Source organism: Hypanus sabinus, chromosome 25, assembly GCF_030144855.1.
Source record: "Hypanus sabinus isolate sHypSab1 chromosome 25, sHypSab1.hap1, whole genome shotgun sequence".
NCBI lineage: Eukaryota > Metazoa > Chordata > Chondrichthyes > Myliobatiformes > Dasyatidae > Hypanus > Hypanus sabinus.
This window is the reverse complement of record NC_082730.1, coordinates 50,666,592-50,686,468: the sequence shown is the minus strand read 5'-3', so window position 1 is coordinate 50,686,468 and position 19,877 is coordinate 50,666,592. Positions and strand designations below refer to the sequence as shown.

The following is a 19,877-nucleotide window of genomic DNA, read 5'->3' as shown; positions in this document are numbered from 1 at the left end:
ACCTACTGAGTTCCCCCAGCAATTGTGTGTGTCGCATCTTCCTAATGCAACCTCCTTATTGCAGTATCAACAAAAACAAAGAGTTTACAGTCGGGTAAAAGCTCTTTATTTTCCTGTGAGTTCCCAGCAGTTTTAGGGTCCAAAAAGGCTCATTAGAATACGACCAGTATGTGACTTTGTCACAATTGTATCATGATAATAACACAAACCATAATTATAAATGGGACCAGAAAATGATATAAATAGCTGTACATCTGTCGTTAGGCCAATGCTAATAATCTAACGACATGAGTTCAAATTCCATCTTGGGAGTCTGTGAGTTTGAATACATTTTTTTAATCATTAAATTAACAAGCTGTCATCTCTTCAATATGCCATCTGTTTCAGTAGTGTAGTTCAGGGAAATAAATATGTTATTCTATCTATCTACCTTATCAAGACCAGTTGTAACCTAACTCCCCAGGCAAGCCATTCAGTTGGAAGCCGTGAAGATTGCAACTAGAGAATGTGAAAACAAAGATCATGAACCAACCGGACCAACCTGGCAGAGCCCTCGTCACTGACCTCTGAGAATTAGTGGAGAACTGTCTCACAGGCTGCGGTCCACTGGTTGGTACAGACATTTGAACGTGTGGAGGATCAGAGAGATCATGGTGTTTGTGTCCATAGGACACTCAAAGCTGCTGCACAGGTTGACAGTGTTGATAAGGTGTATGGTGTGTTGGCCTTCATCAACTGTTGGATTCAGTTCAAGAGCTGTGAACTAATGTTACAGCTATAGGTGAGGTAATGTTACCTTGATCAGACCCCACCTGGAGTACTGTGCTCAGTTCTGGTCACCTCACTACAGGAAGGATGTGGAAACTCTAGAAAGGGTGCAGAGGAGATTTACAAGGATGTTGCCTGGATTGGGGAGCATGCCTTATGAGAATAGTTTGAATGAACTTGGCCTTTTCTACTTGGAGCAAAGTAGGATGAGAGGTGACCTGATAGAGGTGAATAAGATGATGAGAGACATTGATTGTGTGGGTAGCCAGAGGCTTTTTTCTTAGGGCTGAAATGGCTAACATGAGGGGGCATAGTTGTAAGGTGCTTGGAAGTAGGTACAAGAGGATGTCAAAGGTAAGTTTTTCACACAGAGTGGTGGATGTGTGGAATGGTGATAGAGGCAGATACAATAGGGTCTTTTAAAAGCCGCTTAGATAGGTACATGGAGCTTTGAAATATAGAGAGTATGCAGTAGGGTAATTCTAGGCAGTTTCCAGAGTAGTTTACATGGTCAGCACAATGTTGTGGGCCGAAGGGCCTGTACTGTGCCATAGATTTTTATGTTCTATGAATGCTGAACATAACATTAACTGATTTTGACTTAAGCATCACTTGAACATTATATTCATCAACTCTATAAAATGAACTGAAGTATGATAATGACAATGTTACTAGGTTAACCAGGTGGTGCAGTTTCTTGAAGTAATAGCAACATTAAGTTAATACTTTCATTATACACGTACAATATACACAGGGCACAAACCAGGCAACATCCTTTCCCCTTTTAAAAAAAAATAAGAACTTGCTTAAGAAGAAAGTAAAGACAAGAGATTCTGATGATGCTGGAAATGTTGAACAACACACACAAAAAGCTGGAGGAATTAAACAGGTCATCAGGTACCATTTATGGAGAGAAGCAAACAGTCAATGTTTTGGGCCAAGTGCTAACCCTTCGTTCTGTCTGCCACAAAGGTGGGATGTCATGGTGAACACCCATTTCAATTTGATTTCCTATTCCCTTTCTGACATGACAGCCCATGGCCTCCTCTACTGCAAAGATGAGGCCACACTCAGGTTGGGCGAGCAACATCTCATATTCCATCTGGGTAGCCTCCAACATAATGGCATGAACATCAATTTTTCTAACTTCCAGTAATTTCTCCCCTCCCCTTTGTTCCATTCTCCATTCGAGTTCCACTCTCACCCTTTTCTCTTCTCCTGACTTCCCTATCACCTCCCTCTGATGACGTTCCTCCTTCCCTTTCTTCCCTTTCATCTGACTTCTCCAACCAGATTCCTTCTTCATCAGCTCTTTTCCACCTATCACCCGTCAGCTTCTTGCATCTCCGATCACCTGCCAACTTGTACTCCTTCCCCACTCTCCCCATTGTCTTATTCTGGCATTTTCTCGCTTCCTTTCCAGTCCTGATGCAGGGTATTAGCATGAAAAGTCAACTGTTTATTCCTCTCCATTGATGCTGCCAGACCTTTTGATTTCCTCTGACCAATGTTCCCTCTAAGGTTTGTGCATGTGTGCGCAATCATCTTTTGCTACTAGTGCACAAAGGAATTTAAACTACTCACAAAAGGTCATCCCCCTCTACTTCGCTGACGTCTTAAGTATATTACACAGCTACATTTCCTTTTCTGGTTTCTGATGTGGACAATGTTGACAACATAGAGTTTGCGATGATTTGTCTACAGATTTTAGAACTGGCTTATTTATACAGTTTTTATTGAAGTAATTATTGACGCACTATGTTGAATTACAAAGAAGCAGAGGACATGCAGCACAAAAGAACTGCAAGTTCATTTAAAGCGGAATGGCTTAATGAAACAGTAGAAACTGCTACACTGAAAGCTCATGAGGTCAGGAATGTGCAGCTATGAGAAATATTTATGCACAATACAGAAATTGGTGCTACGTGTGTGGTGTTGTAATGCAAAATTTGCTGGAGAATTTGCAAGTGGGAAGGAGTGGAGTAATACTTAAAAACTTTTCTTTCGAAGTGTCATTTAGCAAGCAAATCACATATGGACAGTGAGCAAAAGGTCCAGCGAGGAAATCTTTCATTACCTGCTGCAGGCCTGCTACGTATGTTTTGTGAGAGTGCAGATGAACGAGAGTGAAAATGATCAAGCCCAGAGGGGATCAAAGTTCTCATTGACAGAGTGTTTTTTGCGGTTAAAATTAATACCTTGATATATAAAATTCAGCGCGCACGTTCTGGGCTTAAGATTGCACAGCACAAGATATTTATGCACACTGGTCATTACGAATTAGAGGGAACATTGCCTCTGGCACTGTTCAGTTAGGTGAACGCTTCACATGAAGTTACAATTCACAGCCATTTGCATAAGTTTGAAATGTGAAAGCCTTCATTATCTGTACAACGTTGTTTATTTTTACAGGTTTGTAACACATGTCAATCATAAAGTTTAAAGCAAATTACATCCAAGAAATTATATACAAAATATTAATCTTAATCCAATTAATACAAAAAACCTCAATCCAATTTTCAGACTTCATAATTATGAGGCTTTCCATAGCCTCTCACTTAGCCCAGTGTCTTAATTTAATTCTTATTTTCCTCCTGATATTCAGAGATGATTGTCTAAGGATATTCCTGGATCTTATTTATCTCATCTTCGTTAGATTTACCGTTACATCCTGACGCAAAGTGTCTCAGACCTGTTTCTGCCATACTTGGGGTGACCCTCCATTATGCAGCTACTACTGTGACTTCCCAGTGACCCTCCAATCTCCCGAGGGTGAATTATCTGCTGTTCTGGTTTCCGGTATTACTGTCAGAGTGCTATGCATTCTTCTTCCGTCTTGTTCTGTCCTTTTTGCAATTAAATGTCCTCTGCTAGAAATTCCATGGTCAGCATCAATCCAGACTCCTAATTAACAATTCTGCATGCCATGAGATGGTTGCTGTATTACACGACAGTAATTATTGAGATTTTGCTTTAAGCTTGGTGTATGAAACACCAGACTTCATTTGCTTTGATCCAGCCCAGCAAAACTAACAAAACTTCATACAGTGGCCTGACTTTCTGCCTTTCGTGTCTTCAGCTTCCAAGAGGAACTTTCTCAAGCAATACTACTTCACAGTCCTGGTCCCATCTGGCATATCACTGGCTTTCCCCGGAGACCTTAACTGGACTTCTCGCCATTAATTCTCCTCTTATTGAGGCCTTCATCGTGGGCAGATAATGCCATTTGAGATTTTGGCTGAAGCCTCAGTCAAACTGGCTGCCCTCCTGAGCATGCTACAAACATTAAATGACAGCAACTTCTCCAAACGCTACAAAACACACAAACATAGACAGAATATGTCCATTCCATGGCTCTAAATCTTTTGTTTTAAAAGAAAGTCTTCAATGCTTTCTTTAAATCTTTGTTCTTTATTCCATTGACCAGACTCTGTTGCCTTTAAGGCATTTGTTTAGTTTATTATATTTTCACTTCAGTAATTCGTTTGTTATCATTTTCTAGTTAAAGTTAACATTGTTTAAAGTAAATTCGTTGTCTGGGATATATCGCAGCATGCAATGACGTCACACCCGGTTTCGCCGCGTCTAGTGGGAAAATACCGGTTTCGAGAAACGGGAAGGAGGGGGACTTATGTGTGCAGGATCAGCACGAGAAAAGTTTTCTTTCTACACACTAGAAACGTTAGTGAAGCAACGCCATAAGTTCATGAGATAATCGATATGTTGAATTTAAAATGTTAACGCTGATTCTGTTAAAAGTAATGACGGTTGATAAAGTTTATGTTTTTTGTTATTTAAAGAGTTGCGGATAGTTTGTGTTGAAGTGTATTTAAAGCCGGTCGATGGCGTAGGTAGATTCTGACTGTATGTTGCACTTTAATGTAATATAGTTGTTGTAGTTTTACTTTTGCAAGTATTTATGATGTAAATGTGATGTCAAAAAAGAAACAAATACTGTATATATTTTGTATTGTTTTATCAACAGTTTTCACCATACGTTAATGTGGAAGAGTGAACAGTAAACGGTTAATCTTACTGGCACCGCCTCATTGATTGGTTTATGCTTGATGTTTAGTTCAGAGTTCTTTTAAACCTGTGCGAGAACACTACAGTGAAAAGGCGGCATTACCAGGTGTTTCAAATGCTGCAATGACAACACGATCCAGCATCAAGTTGTTGCCATCCAGCGACAGGGGCAGTAGGGCATCATCAAGTAAGGCTGCCCATGCAAGAGCTAAGGCAGAAGCCGTCAAGGTGCGAGCGTTGTACACTGAACAAGAAGCAAAATTGAAAAAGGAAGCTGCTGCCAGAGAAGCCGAAAACCAAATGGAAAAGGTAAAGGTAGAGTCAGAGTTAGAAGTGCTGACGCTACACCGAGAAGCAGAAGCTGCCAGGGTGGCAGGGTGCCTTAATGACGTGCTCCTTACAGGCCCTGACCTCAACAATACCCTTCTCGGGGTCCTGCTGTGCTTCTGGAAGGAGAAGGTCGCAAATTAGCGGACATCCAGCAGATGTTCCATTGCTTCTTAGTACAGGAGGACCATCGCAATTTCCTCCATTTCTTATGGCACAAATGTAACTTACCTCGCACTGTGGACGAATGGGCCCAGGCAAAGGACGTTATCTTTAAAGCAACTCAAAGAGCAGCTTTTGCAAGGGAGTTTTTGGCTCTCCAAGCTAATAAACCAATACCAAAGGACAGCCCTTTGAGGAAATTCAACCCGATCCTGAAGAACGATATCATCTGCATTGGAGGCCGGTTAATACACTCCCAACTTCCAGCTGCAGAAAAGAGTCCAGTAATCCTGCCCAAAGGCAGCCATGTAACCTTACTGCTCACTCGCCATCACCATGAACAGGTAAGGCAACAGGGCCGTCACCTGATGGAAGGAGCAATCAGGGCAGCAGGACTGTGGATCTTGGGAGGTAAAACACTGATCAATTCAGTACATCATAAATGTGTAACCTGCAGGAAACTGTGAGGGAAGCTGGAAGCTCAACATATGGGGGACCTCCCACCAGAATGCCTCGAAGCCTCCCCTCCTTTTACATATGTCGGGCTCAACGTATTTGGTTCCTGGACTATCACTACGAGACGCACCAGAGGAGGACAAGCAGAGAGCAAACGGTGGGCCATCATGTTCAGCTGCATGAGTTCAAGAGCGGTGCACATTGAGGACATCGAATCTTTGGATACATCCAGCTGCATTAATGCTCTCAGGCACTTCTTTGCGCTAAGAGGCCCTGCAAAACAGTTAAGGTCTGATTGCAGCACGAAGTTTGTTGGAGCTTCAAAGGAGCTGGGGATAGACAAAGCGGTGCAAAAGTACCTCAGTGAGCAGGGATGCAACTGGGAGTTCAACACACCACACACCTCTCACATGGGAGGCGCATGGGAGAGGATGATTGGTATCGCCAGAAGAATTCTTGATTCAATGTTTCTGCAGCCACGTACCCGACTGACCCACGAGGTACTGTGCACACTAATGGCAGAGGTCACAGCCATTATAAATGCACGACCACTCCTACCTGTGTTTTCTGACCCGGAAAACCTCTTCATACTCTCGCCATCAATGCTCCGCACACAGAAGGCAGGAGCTCCCCCTCCACCAGGGGACTTCTGTGATAAGGATTTGTACACAAAGCAATGGAGACAGGTTCAGGCTCTGGCAAATCGGTTCTGGTCTCACTTGAGACTTGAATATCTACCTTTGTCACAACACAGACAAAAGTGGACAGAACCCCGAAGGAATCTTCAGGTTGGAGATTTAGTCCTGCTCAGGGACAAGCAAATCGCCCGCAACTGCTGGCCAATGGCCAGAATCTCTGCCACATTCCCTAGTAGGGATGGACACGTCAGGAAGGTTGAGTTGAGAACTTCTGACCAAGGTGATGTGAAATTTTACCAAAGGCCAGTTGCAGAAGTTATTCTACTTCTACCTAAGGACTGATTTAGAGACTGAAGTTTTGTATTATGTTCATTGTGACCTTACGAAGGTCAGGCAGGGAGTGTGTTGCCTTTATGGCATTTGTTTAGTTTATAATATTTTCGCTTTAGTAATTTGTTTATTAGCATTTTCTAGTTAAAATTAAGATTGTTTAAAGTAAATCCGTTGTCTGTGATATATCGCGGTATGCGATGACGTCACACCCGGTTTCGCCGCGTCTTGTGGGAAAATACTGGTTTGGAGAAACGGGAAGGAGGGGGGCTTATGTGTGCAGGATCAGCACGAGAAAAGTTTTCTTTCTACGCACTAGAAACGTTATTGAAGCAATACCATAAGTTCATGAGATAATCAATATGTTGAATTAAAAATGTTAACGCTGATTCTGTTAAAAGTAATGATGGTTGATAAAGATTATGTTTTTTGAGAGTTGCGGATAGTTTGTGTTGAAGTGTATTTAAAGCCAGTCGATGGCGTAGGTAGATTCTGATTGTATGTTGCACTTTAATGTAATATAGTTGTTGTAGTTTTACTTTTGCAAGTATTTATGATGTAAATGTGATGTCAAGAAAGAAACAAATACTGTATATATTTTGTATTGTTTTATCAACAGTTTTCACCATACATTAATGTGGAAGTGTGAACAGTAAACAGTTCATCTTACTGGGACTGCCTCATTGATTGGTTTATGCTTGGTGTTTAGTTCAGAGTTCTTTTACACCTGTGCGAGAACACTACACAGATCATCGATGAATATTAGAAAGGTCCAGAAATATGCACCCATTTCCTACGGTACATAAGGCGTAGGAGCAGAATTAGGCCATTCTGCCCATATCTGCTTGGCCATTCCAACATGACTGAAGTATTATCCCTCTCAACACTAGTTTCCTGCCTTCTCCCTGTAACCTTTGATGCCCTAACCAAGAACCTATCAACCTCTGCTTTAAATATGCTCAATGACTTGGCCTCCACAGCCATCCATGCAAATTAATTCCACAGATTCACTACCCTCTGGCTAAAGAAATTCCGTCTGATCACTATTCTAAATGGATGTCCTTCAATTCTGAGGCTGTGCCCTTTAATCCTAGACTCACCCACTATAGGAAACATACTCTCCATATCCACTTTGTCTAGCCTTTCAATGTTCGATTGGCTTCAATGAGAACTGCAAATGCTCCTCATGCATTAACTCTTCCATTCCCGGAATCATTCTCAAGACCATCCTCTGGAGCTTCTCCAATGTCAGCACATCTTTTCTTAGATATGGGGCCCAAAACTGCTCACAATGCTCCATGTGTAGTCTGACCAATGCCTTATAAAGCTGCTGCATTATAACCCTGCTCTTATATTCTAGTCCACTTGAAATGACCACTAACATTGTTTTTGCCTCCCATACCACCAACTCAACCTGCAAGTTAACCTTTAAGGAATCCTACACTAGGACTCCCAAATCTGATTTTTTAATTTTCTCCATTTACAAAATAGGCTGCTCCTTTATTCCTTCTACCCAAGTGCATGACTGTACAATTCCCTACACTATATTTCACCTGCCACTTCTTTGCCCATTCTCCCAACCTGTCAAAATCTTTTAACAGACTCCCTGCTTCCTGAGCAGTACCTGCCCCTCCACCTATATTTGTATTACCTGCAAACTTGGTCACAAAGCCATCAATTCCAGCACCCATATCACGTGAGCAGTCCCAATACAGACCCCTACAGAACACCACTTGTCACCGGCAGCCAACCAGAATAGACTCTCTTTATTTTGACTCATTGCCTCCTGCCAAACAGCCAAGCTACTATCCAATCTAGCATCTTTCATGTAACGCCATGGGCTCTTGTTGCGCAGAGTCGTGTGTGGTACCTTGTCTAAGGACTTCTGAAAATCCATGTACAATAATGTCCATCGATTCTCCTTTGTTCTTCCTGCTTGTTATTTCTTCAAATAATTCCAAAGGATTTGTCAGACAAGATTTCCTCCAAGCAGTCCATGCTGACTAGTTTTGTCCTAGTTTATCAAATGCCTCCAAGTACCCCAAAACCTCATCCTTAATGATGGAATCCAATGTCTTCCTAACCACTGAAGTCAGGATAACTGGCCTTTCTTCTGCCTCCTTCCCTTCCAAATGTGGAGTTACGTTTATAGTTTTTCACTCCTCCAGAACCTTTCCAGAATCTAGTAATTCTTGAAAAATGATTACCACAATCGCTTCAGCTACTCTTTCAGAACCCTGGGGTGTAGTCCATCTGATTCAAGTGAGTTATCTACTTACAGACCTTTCAGTTTCCCAAACACCTTCTCCCTAGTAATAGAAACTACACTCACTTCTGCCCCGACACTCTCTAATTTCTGGTATAGTGCTAATTCTTCTGCAGTGAGGGCTGATGCAAAATACATATTTAGTTCATCCACCATTTCTTTGTGCTGCATTACTAAGTATCATTTCCCAGTGGCCCAATATCTACTCTCACCTTGCTTTTCACTCTTCATATATCTGAAAAAAATTGGTATCCTCTTTGATATTTTACTTACTTTCATATTTCATCTTTTCTCCCCAAGTGGCTTTTTACTTGCCTTCTGTTGTTTATTAAAAGCTTCCCAATCTTATAACTTTCCATTAATTTTCGCAATATTATGTGCCCTCTCTTTTGCTTTTATGCTGTCTATGACTTCCCTTGTCAGACACATTTGTCTCATCCTCCCTTTATAATACATCCTCATCATTGGGGTGTATCTATCCTCTGCCTTCCAAATTGTCCCCAGAAACTCCAGCCACTACTATTCTCCTGTCATCTCTGCTGGTGTCCTCTTCCAATCAACTCTCATGTCTCTGTAATTCCCTTTATTGTACAGTAATACTGATACATCTGACTTTATCTTTTCCCTCTCAAACCACAGGTTGAATTATCACAGCATCCCAACAGATCCTTTACCTTAAGCTCCTTAATCAAATCTGGTTCATTACACAACACCCAATCCAGAATTGCCTTTTTGCTCATGGACTCAAACACAAGCTGCTCTAAAAAGTCATCTTGTAGGCATTCTATGAATTCCTTGTCTTGGGACCCAGCACCAGCCTGATTTTCCCAATCTACCTGCATATTGAAATATCCCATAACCATCATAACATTGTCCTTACTACATGCCTTTTCTATTTCCCATTGAAATTTATATCCCACAACCTGGCTACTGTTCTGAGGTCTCAATGTATCTCCTGTCAGGGGCTTTCTACCCTTGCAGTTTCTTAACTCTACCCACAAGGATTCTACACCTTCAGATCCCATGTCACCTCTTTCTAAGGATTTGATTTCACTTTTTACCAACGAAGCACCCCACACCCTCTGCCTGTCCTTCTGATACAATACATATCCTTGAATGCTAAGGTCCCAACTATGAAATTCTTTCAGCCATGTCTCAGTGATGCGCACAACATCATACCTGTCAATCTCAAATGCACTACAAGATCATCTACCTTATCCCATGTAGTGTGTGCATTCAAATATTACACATTCAATCCCATCTTTATCACCATTTCTGATTTTGCCCCATTGTACACTTCACCTTATCCCACAGACTGAAACAGCCCTATCATCCTCAAAGTCCTACTACACACTACACCGATTTGTATAAAAACTGCCCAGTCTTCAGCCCTGCCATTCTAGTTTCCATCCCCGGCCAACTTAATTTAAACACTCTCCAACAGCTCTAACAAATGTGCCTACAAGGATATCGGTCCCCCTCAGGTTCAGGTGTAACCTGCCCTTTTTGTACAGGTCATACCTTCCCCAGAAGAGTTCTCAGTGATCCAGAAATCTGAAACCCTGCCCCCTGCACCAGATCCTCAGCCACTCATTCATCTGTTCAACCATCCCATTCCTGTCCTGACTAGCACATGGCACCGGGAGTAATCCAGAGATTACTACCTTGGAGGTCCTATTCTTCAGCCTTTTCTCCAACTCCCTTTACTCACATCGCAGGACCACAACCTCTGGCTGCTTACCCTCCCTCTTGAGAATCAGCAGCTGCTCTGAGACATCCTGGACCCCAGCACCTGAGAGGCAACACACCACCCTGTCTGTCCTCCTAACTACAGAGTCTCCTATCACGACTGCTTGGCCTAACTTTACCCCTCCCAGTGGAGCCTCAGAGCCGCTGCTGTGCCCTGACAGGCTACTGACTTACACAGAGCCTGTTTTCTTTATCCCTGCACGCTCCCATGGCTGCTCAGTGGCTTTGCTTCTAACTCCATCTCATCATGTGCCATTGATTTGGTTAACATCTGCCCCTTCGAAGTTCAAAGTAAGTTTTTAATCCAAGTACTGTATGTAGACAATATACAACCTTGTGATTTATTTTCTTGCAGGCACCACGGGAAAATAAATACGATAGAATCCACGATACACCATACATAACAAAGACTGGCAAACATCCGATGTGCAAAAGGGGACAAACCATGCAAATAATAAAAAAGCTAAAAAAACGATAATACAGGGAGTATGAACTGCAGAAAGTGAGTCCGCGGGCTGCGGGGTCAGTTCCGCACTGAGGCGAGGCGAATGAAGCCGTCCAGGAGCCCGATGGTTGTAGAGCAACAGCAGTTCCTGAAACTGCTGCACCTCGATGTTCCTCCGATAGGGCAAATCAGAGATAGGGTAAGTGATTCTGACGGGAACAGAGAGCAGGTCATGTGCTTCTCATCATCTTCCACTTTACTGAGCACGGAGCTCAGTAAAATATTCTAGCCTCAAGTACTCAAAACCATTCCCTGATCCACACTGTCAGTTACCAGGCGCAGTCTGGTATAATTATCAGCAGCTTGATTTCCCTGTCACTTTGAGCGCACCTCATCTCTTCTGATGCCCTCAGCACTTCTCCTGACTATGTACAGAGTGGGACGGTACTCCTGGTTAGTGGATCATACAGCTGATAATATTAGGAGTGCAGTCGTCTCATGAAGCAATGTGTTGTAATTATCAATATTGAATAGAAATCTGCCCATTCGTCTTTAAATCAGTCTTTAATTAATTGCAGAATTCTCCTCCATCACTACCTTAAAACATTAGAAACATTTAGCATGGACTTAAAGTCTTTTTAACTTCTATTATATTCAGGACATCTCTCTGCATTTGCTCTGAATTTTAGTCCACCTGCTTGTGAGATTTATGCAACATGTTCTCAAACTTGTATATATTCTACCTATGTTTACAATTAGTCTAAACTGATCTTTTTCATTCCCATTACAGAAATGGGTTTCTCTGAATTATCCTGAGACAGTGTGAGGCTACACACGAAGAGTAAAAGTGAATAATAAGTTTCAGTTATCATTATTGTTGGTCATTGCTGTAGACTGGAGAGTAAGAGTGGGCCAGATAATCATTACTGGAAGAAACAGTGCTGGGAAATTTAAGAATCTTGAGGCAGAAGAAATAGGGAATAGGTGAAAGAGGGTAATTCTAGATTGCCCAATGATAAGAAGGAATTAGATGCCTGGACAAGTAAAGCTTTAAAACAAAACTTGCATTGTAGGGGAAAGAATAGCAAGGACTGATGTGGTAACAGGGAACCACAGCCAAAACCTAAAAGTAAAGACATGGAATGCAACAATGATAAGACCATAAGACATAGGAGCAAAATTTGGCCATTCAGCCCATCAAGTTTGCTCCGCCATTCCATCATGGCTGATCCTGGATGATGACATCCAGGTTTTAGGGACTGCATTAATTACATTATAGCGTGCACCCATTGTTGTAATAGAAAATTGGATTTACTGTTGGACCTGAGGGTAATCATTTTATTTTGTAATCAGGACATATTCTGTTACTTATCTTTCCATCACCATCATTTGGTTAGTTTTACTGGTAATCTTATCCAGGTAGATCAGCTTTGACTGGCCTCCTGGTGCACACCAGTTTTTTTAATAAATGGGCACTTCAGGTTGCTGCTATTCATGAACTTTTGGATAATAATTATGGGTTAATAGGAGATGGGGTTAACCCAGAAGTTATCTCATTACTAAAGCATTCCTAAATGAGAAAGAATGGGAACCCAGCCTATCAAAATGATCCACATCAATGGGTCCAGTTTAACAGCTCTTTATTGCCACCTACAGATTATAACCAGAAAGTGCAGGTTTGTGGTACAATGCTAACAGATCAAAGTGTAAAGAATCATCTCTGCTTTTTCTTTCAATATTCCATCAATCTCCCAGTGATGGTATAGTGGGAAGGAATCATAAATCCCACAAAAATTCCATTCTCTGGTAATGATAGGGCACTATTCTCAAATAAACATAAAACTCCCACTATCCAGGTGTAGAAATGAACGGCAAAATCAGAATCAGGTTTAATATCACCGGCATATATCATAAAATTTGTTGTTATGCAGCAGCAATTCATTGCAATGAAGAGTAATAAAAACTATAAATTTAGTAATATATGTATATAAAAAATTAAATCCAATAAATAGTGCAAAAAGAGAAGGAAATAAAACTACTGAAATAATGTTCATGGGTTCATTGTCCATTCAGAGATCTGATAACAGAAGGGATAAACTGTTCCTAAAATATTGAGAGTTTGTCTTCAGGCTCCTGTACCTCCTCCTTGATTGTACTAATGAGAAGAAGGCATGTCCTGGGTGATGAAGGTCCTTAATGATTGTTGCTGTCTTTTTGAGGCATCACCTTTTGAAAGTGCCCACGATGGAGTTGCTAAGTTTACAACTTTCAGCAGCTTTTTCCAGTCCTGTGCTGTGGCCCCTCCATACTAGATGGTGATGCAACCAGTTCGAATACTCTCCATGGTACATCTATAAAAATTTGCTGGTGACTTTGGCGACATATCAATTGTAATGAAATATAAGCACTGTCGTGCCTTCTTTGTACTTGCTTCAGTATGTTGAGACCAGGTTAGATCCTCAGAGGTGCTGACACCCAGGAACCTGAAACTGCTCACCCTTTCCACCGCTGATCCTTCGATGCGGGCTGGTGTGTGTTTCCTCAACTTACCATTCCTGAAGTTCAGAATCAATTCCTTGGTTTTACTGACATTGAGTGCCAGGTCGTTGTTGCAACACCAGTCAACCAGCTGATCTCTCTCGCTCCTGTACCTCATCACCATCAGAAATTCTACCAACACTAGTTGTGTCATCAACAACTTTACAGAAAACGTTTGAACTGTGCCTAGCCACGCAGTCCCAGGTGTAGAGGGAGTAGAGCAGCTGGCTAAGCACACATCCTTGAAGTACACCAGTGTTGATCATAAGCGAGGAGGAAATGTCACTTCACATCCGTACAGACTGTGGTTTCCAAGTGAAAAAGTCAAGGATCCAGTTGCAGATGGTGGTACAGATGCCCAGGTTTTAGAGTTTTTTAATTAGAAGTGAGGGTATGATTGTGTTGAACACTGAGCTACGGTCAGTAACCAGCAGCCTGACTATTGTCCAGGTGATTCAAGGCCAAGTGAAGAGCCAGTGGGACTGTATCCTTTTGTGGTCATAAGCAAATTGCAGTGGGTCTGGGTCCTTGCTTAGGCAGGAGTTGATTCTAGCCATGACCAACCTCTCAAAGCACAGCAGCTACTTGTGGAGGTCCAGGGTACCAGGTAAAGTTGGAGTCATTTCCGATGTGGTTTCAAATGAGAAGAGGACAAGAGATGTGGGAGTTGGGGGAAAATGCACCGAGATCATTCTTGGTAATAAAATGGGCACTATACTAGCATTCCATGACTGTGTTTGCTTATGTTAAACTGATGCAGTAACTATGGTGACAATTAGTCTGTTTTACATTGTTGCTATAATCACAAAAATGAAATTTACAAAGGGAGAGTGAAAACATTCTCAGGAGAAGTTTTATAGCAAAACTTCAGAACGTATTTTTGAAGAAAATAAGTCCTCTCTTGATTTGTCCTTCTTGGAAAAAGCCATGTCAAAGTTACAGTGCAATATATAAGCAATTATAGAGCCATGAACTCAATGCACTTCTGACCTGATCATTTCAGTAATCAAATGACTGCTTTTCTCTATACTAATTCACCTTCCTCTAGGGATTTGATCATAATCTCAATATCTATTGTAGATCATCTTAGCTGTGATGCATAAACTTCAGTTGATCCGTAGTCTAATGCATTCCAGTTAGCTAGCTTTTTGTTTAATCCTGAAAGGCAATTTGAGAAAAGCCTGAATTCTTTAACAGGCATTAAAAAAGTGGAAATATTTGACTGTTTATAATAATCAAACAGATAACATCAGAGAGAAATTCAATGGCATTAGAAAAAGGTCATGGGACTCTCATTTGTAATTAGCCCTTGCACAGCTGACCTGGTGGGGGCCACACGGGAAACTTGTGTTCATATGCATTATGATCATCATAACTGGAGCAATCATGCAGTTCTAATTGTGCTGCTGTGGCTGTAACGTCCTTAAAGCAAGGGTGCTTTGTGGCTGCAAGTGGTGCGGAAGTCATTTCATAGATTCATTAGTCACAGTAAAGGCAAGTCATGAAAGGGAGTGCTATCCTGTTCCTCAAAGGCTGATGGAAGAGCACTAGGGTAAAGAGTTCAGAGAACATTTTTACTCCTGACTTTATACTGGAAGGAAAGTCATCAAATCGGCAGCGGACAATGATAGGAACTAGAATGTTATAACCCTGCAATAATGTCTCAAGCTGGGATAATTGGCCTTCAAAAGCCACAATTAATTCTGGTTTTGGCCATTCATTCCAGGAATATCAGGGCTCCTTCAGGCAATAATCTATCAAATGCTTTCATGCTTTAAATACTGTTTGAGAGCACACTGGATGACATTTTCCATTATTTGACCACAGTGATAGCAGTTTAGTTCAATGGACATTCGCTGGATTTTGTACATAAGACATACACACAGTGGCCACTTTATTCCACTGAGGACATTTCCAACAGCAGGTGCATAAAGAAGGCCTGGAAGATCATCGGGGACACCCCAACCACAAACTGCTTCAGCTGCTTCTGTCTGGCAAACGGTACCTCAGCATTAAAGCCAGGATCAGTTTGGTAGCTCCTGTACCTAATAAAGTGGTCTCTGAGTATATGTTTGTGGTCTTCTTTGCAGTAGCCCGTCCACTTCAATGTTTAACGTTATGCATTCAGAGATACCCTTCAGCACACCATTGTTATAAGGTGTGCTTACTGTCACCTTCCCGTCAGTTTGAATCAGGTGGCCATTCTCCTCTGATCTCTCTCATTAACAAGGCGTTTTCACCCATAGAATTGCCACTCAACCTGGATGTTTTTTGTTTTTCACACGATTCTCTGTAACCGTATAGACTTGTGTGTGAAAATCCCAGGAGATCAGCAGTTTCTGAGATACTCAAACCACCCCATCTGGCGCCAACAATCATTCCACAATCAAATCATTCCACATTTCTTCCCCATTCTGTTGTTTGGTCTGAAAAACAACTGAACCTCTTTGTCATGTTTGCATGCTTTGATGCATTGAGTTGCTGCTACATGATTGGCTGATTAGATATCAAGCAGGTGTACAAGTGTACCTGATGAAGTGGCCTGCCTGTATGTGCATTTTGAACATTGCCAAGCAGTTGTCAGTGTAGAAACTCTGAACTACTGAATTTCTGTTTTATGTTGTTTCTTTTTCATTCTGTTGCATATTTTCATGTCTGGCTGGAGGTGCAGCTATTTCTGGTATGTGTCTTTAGCACTGCAGCCAAGATCTTGCTTGCCCAGAGCTTTTGCTGTATCCTGGGCTAATGATTGTTTTCACATCAGATTCAGTGAATCATATTGGCTGAAAACTGGGTTTTGAGTCCTCATCACTGAGACAAACTGGATCATCAACTCAACACTTCCGAGTAAACAGGGTTGTGAATGTTTCAGTCTTTAAGACTGGTACGATATGTTAAAAGTAGGAAAGTTAATGGATTCCCCTTTACCATTCATGCGCTTAATTGTCCACAACCATTCACCACTGGATATGGCAGACGTGAACCAATCCATTAACTCTGGGATGATTTATCTCTTTCTACTGCTGGCTTTTCTTACTATTTAAAGTTGTGTGTTGTTTGGCACTTCATGTGTATATCTCCTGACTTCTTTATCCAGCTCTCCTACGTTCATCACTGAACCACAGTTAATGCTCTGACTTGATGTGGCAGACCATGCTACCATCAAACATCGTGAAACACAATACTACTGCTAGGATAGGGAGTTTGTAGAGTGCCTATAGGATGCATTCTTGGAACAGCTTGTACGAGAGTCGACCAGGGACAAGACTATTCTGGATTTAGTGTTATGTAATGAACAGGATTTGATAAGCGATCTTGAAGTAAAGGAGCCATTAGGAGGTAGTGATCATAATATGATAAGTTTTTATCTGCAATTTGAGAAGGATAAGGGCAGTTCAGAGGTGTCAGTGTTGCAGTTGAACAAAGGAGACTATGGAGCCATGAGGGAGGAGCTGGCCAAAGTTAACTGGACGGATATCCTAGCAGAAAAGACAGTGGAACAGCAAAGGAAGGTATTCTTGGGAATAAAGCACAAGGTGCAAAATCAGTTCATCCCCCGGAGAAGGAAGGATTCAAAGGGGAGAAAGCGGCCACAGTGGTTGACAAAGGCGGTCAGAGATTGCATAGCATTAAAAAAAAAGAAGTATGACAGAGCTAAGGTGAGTGGGAAGACAGATGATTGGGAAATTTTTAAGGAACAACCGAACTTAACTAAAAAGGCAATATGGGGAGAAAAAATGAGGTACGAATGCAAGCTAGCCAGGAATATAAAGGAGGATAGCAAAAGCTTTTTTAGGTATGTGAAGAGAAAGAAGATAGAAAGAACAATGTTTGGCCCTTGAAGAATGAATTGGGTGAAATTGTTATGGGAATCAGAGAAATGGCAGAAGAATTTAATAAGTACTTTAGATCTGTCTTCACTAGGGAAGACACAAGCAATCTCCCAGATGTATGGATGGGCCAAGGACATAGGATAACAGAGGTAATGAAACAGATTGACATTAGGAAGGAAACGGTGATGAGTAGACTGATGGGACTGAAGGCTAACAAATCCCCAGGTCCAGATGGTCTGTATCCTAGGGTACTAAAGGAGGTGGCTCTGGAAATTGCGGATGCATTGGTAATCATTTTCCAATGTTCCTTAGATTCAGGATCAGTTCCTGAGGATTGGAGAATGGCTAATGTTATCCCACTTTTTAAGAAAGGAGGGAGGGAGAAAACAGAGAACTGTCTCTGTCTCTGACTAACAGCAGTAGTGGGGAAGATGCTAGAGTCCATTATTAAAAATGAAATAGTGTCATATCTAGATAGCAGTGATAGGATTGGGCCAAGCCAGCATGGATTTACCAGGGCAAATCATGCTTGACTAATCTATTGGAGTTTTTCGAGGATGTAACCAAGAAGTTAGACAAGGGAGATCCAGTGGATGTAGTGCACCTCGATTTTCAGAAGGCATTTGATAAGGTCCCACATAGGAGATTGGTGGGTAAAATCAGAGCTCATGGCACTGGGGGGAAGATATTGACATGGCTAGAAAACTGGTTGACAGATAGAAAGCAAAGGGTAGTGGTGAATGGGTGTTTCTCGGAAGGGCAGGTGGTGACTAGTGGGGTGCCACAGGGCTTGGTATTGGGACCACAGCTGTTTACGACTTACATCAATGATTTAGATGAAGGCATTGAGAATAACATCAGCAAGTTTGCTGATGATACTAAACTGGGTGGCAGTGTGACATGTGATGAGGATGTTAGGAGAATTCAGAGTGACTTGGATAGGCTGAGTGAGTGGGCAGATATTTGGCAGATGACATTTAATGTGAATAAGTGTGAGGTAATCCACTTTGGGAGTAAGAACAGGAAGGCAGATTATTATCTGAACGCTGTAGAGTTAGGTAAGGGAGAAATACAAAGAGATCTCGGAGTCCTTGTTCATCAGTCACTGAAGGTGAATGAGCAAGTGCAGCAGGCAGTGAAGAAGGCTAATGAAATGTTAGCCTTTATTACAAAGGGAATTGAGTACAAGAGCAAGGAAATCCTCTTGCATTTGTACAGAGCCCTGGTGAGACCACACCTGGAGTATTGTGTACAGTTTTGGTCTCCAGGGTTAAGGAAGGACATCCTGGCTGTATAGGAAGTGCAGCATAGATTCACAACGTTAATTCCTGGGATGTCCGGACTGCCTTACGTAGAGAGGTTAGAGAGACTGGGCTTGTACATGCTGGAATTAAGGAGATTGAGAGGGGATCTGATTGCAACATATAGGATTATTAAGGGATTGGACAAGATAGAGGCAGGAAATATGTTCCAGATGCTGGGAGAGTCCAGTACCAGAGGGCATGGAAGGCAGAAGGAAGGCAGTGGAGGCCAATTCTCTAGATGCTTTCAAGAAGGAGCTAGATAGGTATCTTTGGATTGGGGAATCAAGGGATATGGGGACAAGGCAGGAACCGGGTATTGATAGTAGATGATCAGCCACGATCTCAGAATGGCGGTGCAGGCTCAAAGGGCCGAATGGTTTACTTCTGCATCTATTGTCTATTGTCTACTGCTGTTGATGGTTCATCCCACTTCTGAGCTTCGAGATTTGTGCGAAATCCATGCCATTTAGCACAACCGTGGTGCCACATAGTAACATGAGGAATGTATTTTGATCACTCCTACCAACACTGTGATGGACAGATGGATGCTGGTGACACTCAAACTAATACAGATCTAGGAGCCACAAGCTTTAGGACAGCTGTTTCAGTGGTAGTGCTACTGAACTACTGTGGTGGATATTGAAGTGTCTTCAGTCAAAGTCAATTCTGTGCCTTTTCTGCTGTCAGTTCTTCTTTCAACTCTTGTTCAATACAAACAAAACTGATTCAGTCTAGCAACAACAGGAAGTGATAGCAGAAGGCATTTGTGTTTGATCCAATGTCAAAAGACTTCCAGCTAAATGAAATCCCTGCCAAAGCCTCCCAATCCCACTAGGGTCCAGGATGTCTCAGAGAGGCTGCAGGATATCCTCAAGATGGAGGGTGAGTAGCCAGAGGTCATGGTGCACATTGGCACCAATGGCGTACAGTAGATAGAAGGAGGTAGAGGTCCGGATGGGTGAGTTTAGGGAGGTAGGAAAGAGGCTGAATGGAAGGTCCTTGGAGGTAGTAATCTCTGGATTACTACCTGTGCTA

At 42.0% G+C, this 19,877-nt stretch overlaps 1 protein-coding gene across 6 annotated transcripts in view; it reads right to left on the bottom strand.

Annotated features, from left to right (window-relative positions):
• The window catches only part of LOC132381232 (tetraspanin-18-like), a 199,321-nt gene that overhangs the window by 109,266 nt on the left and 70,178 nt on the right, over nucleotides 1-19,877 (bottom strand). The gene's annotated exons all lie outside the window — the stretch shown is intronic.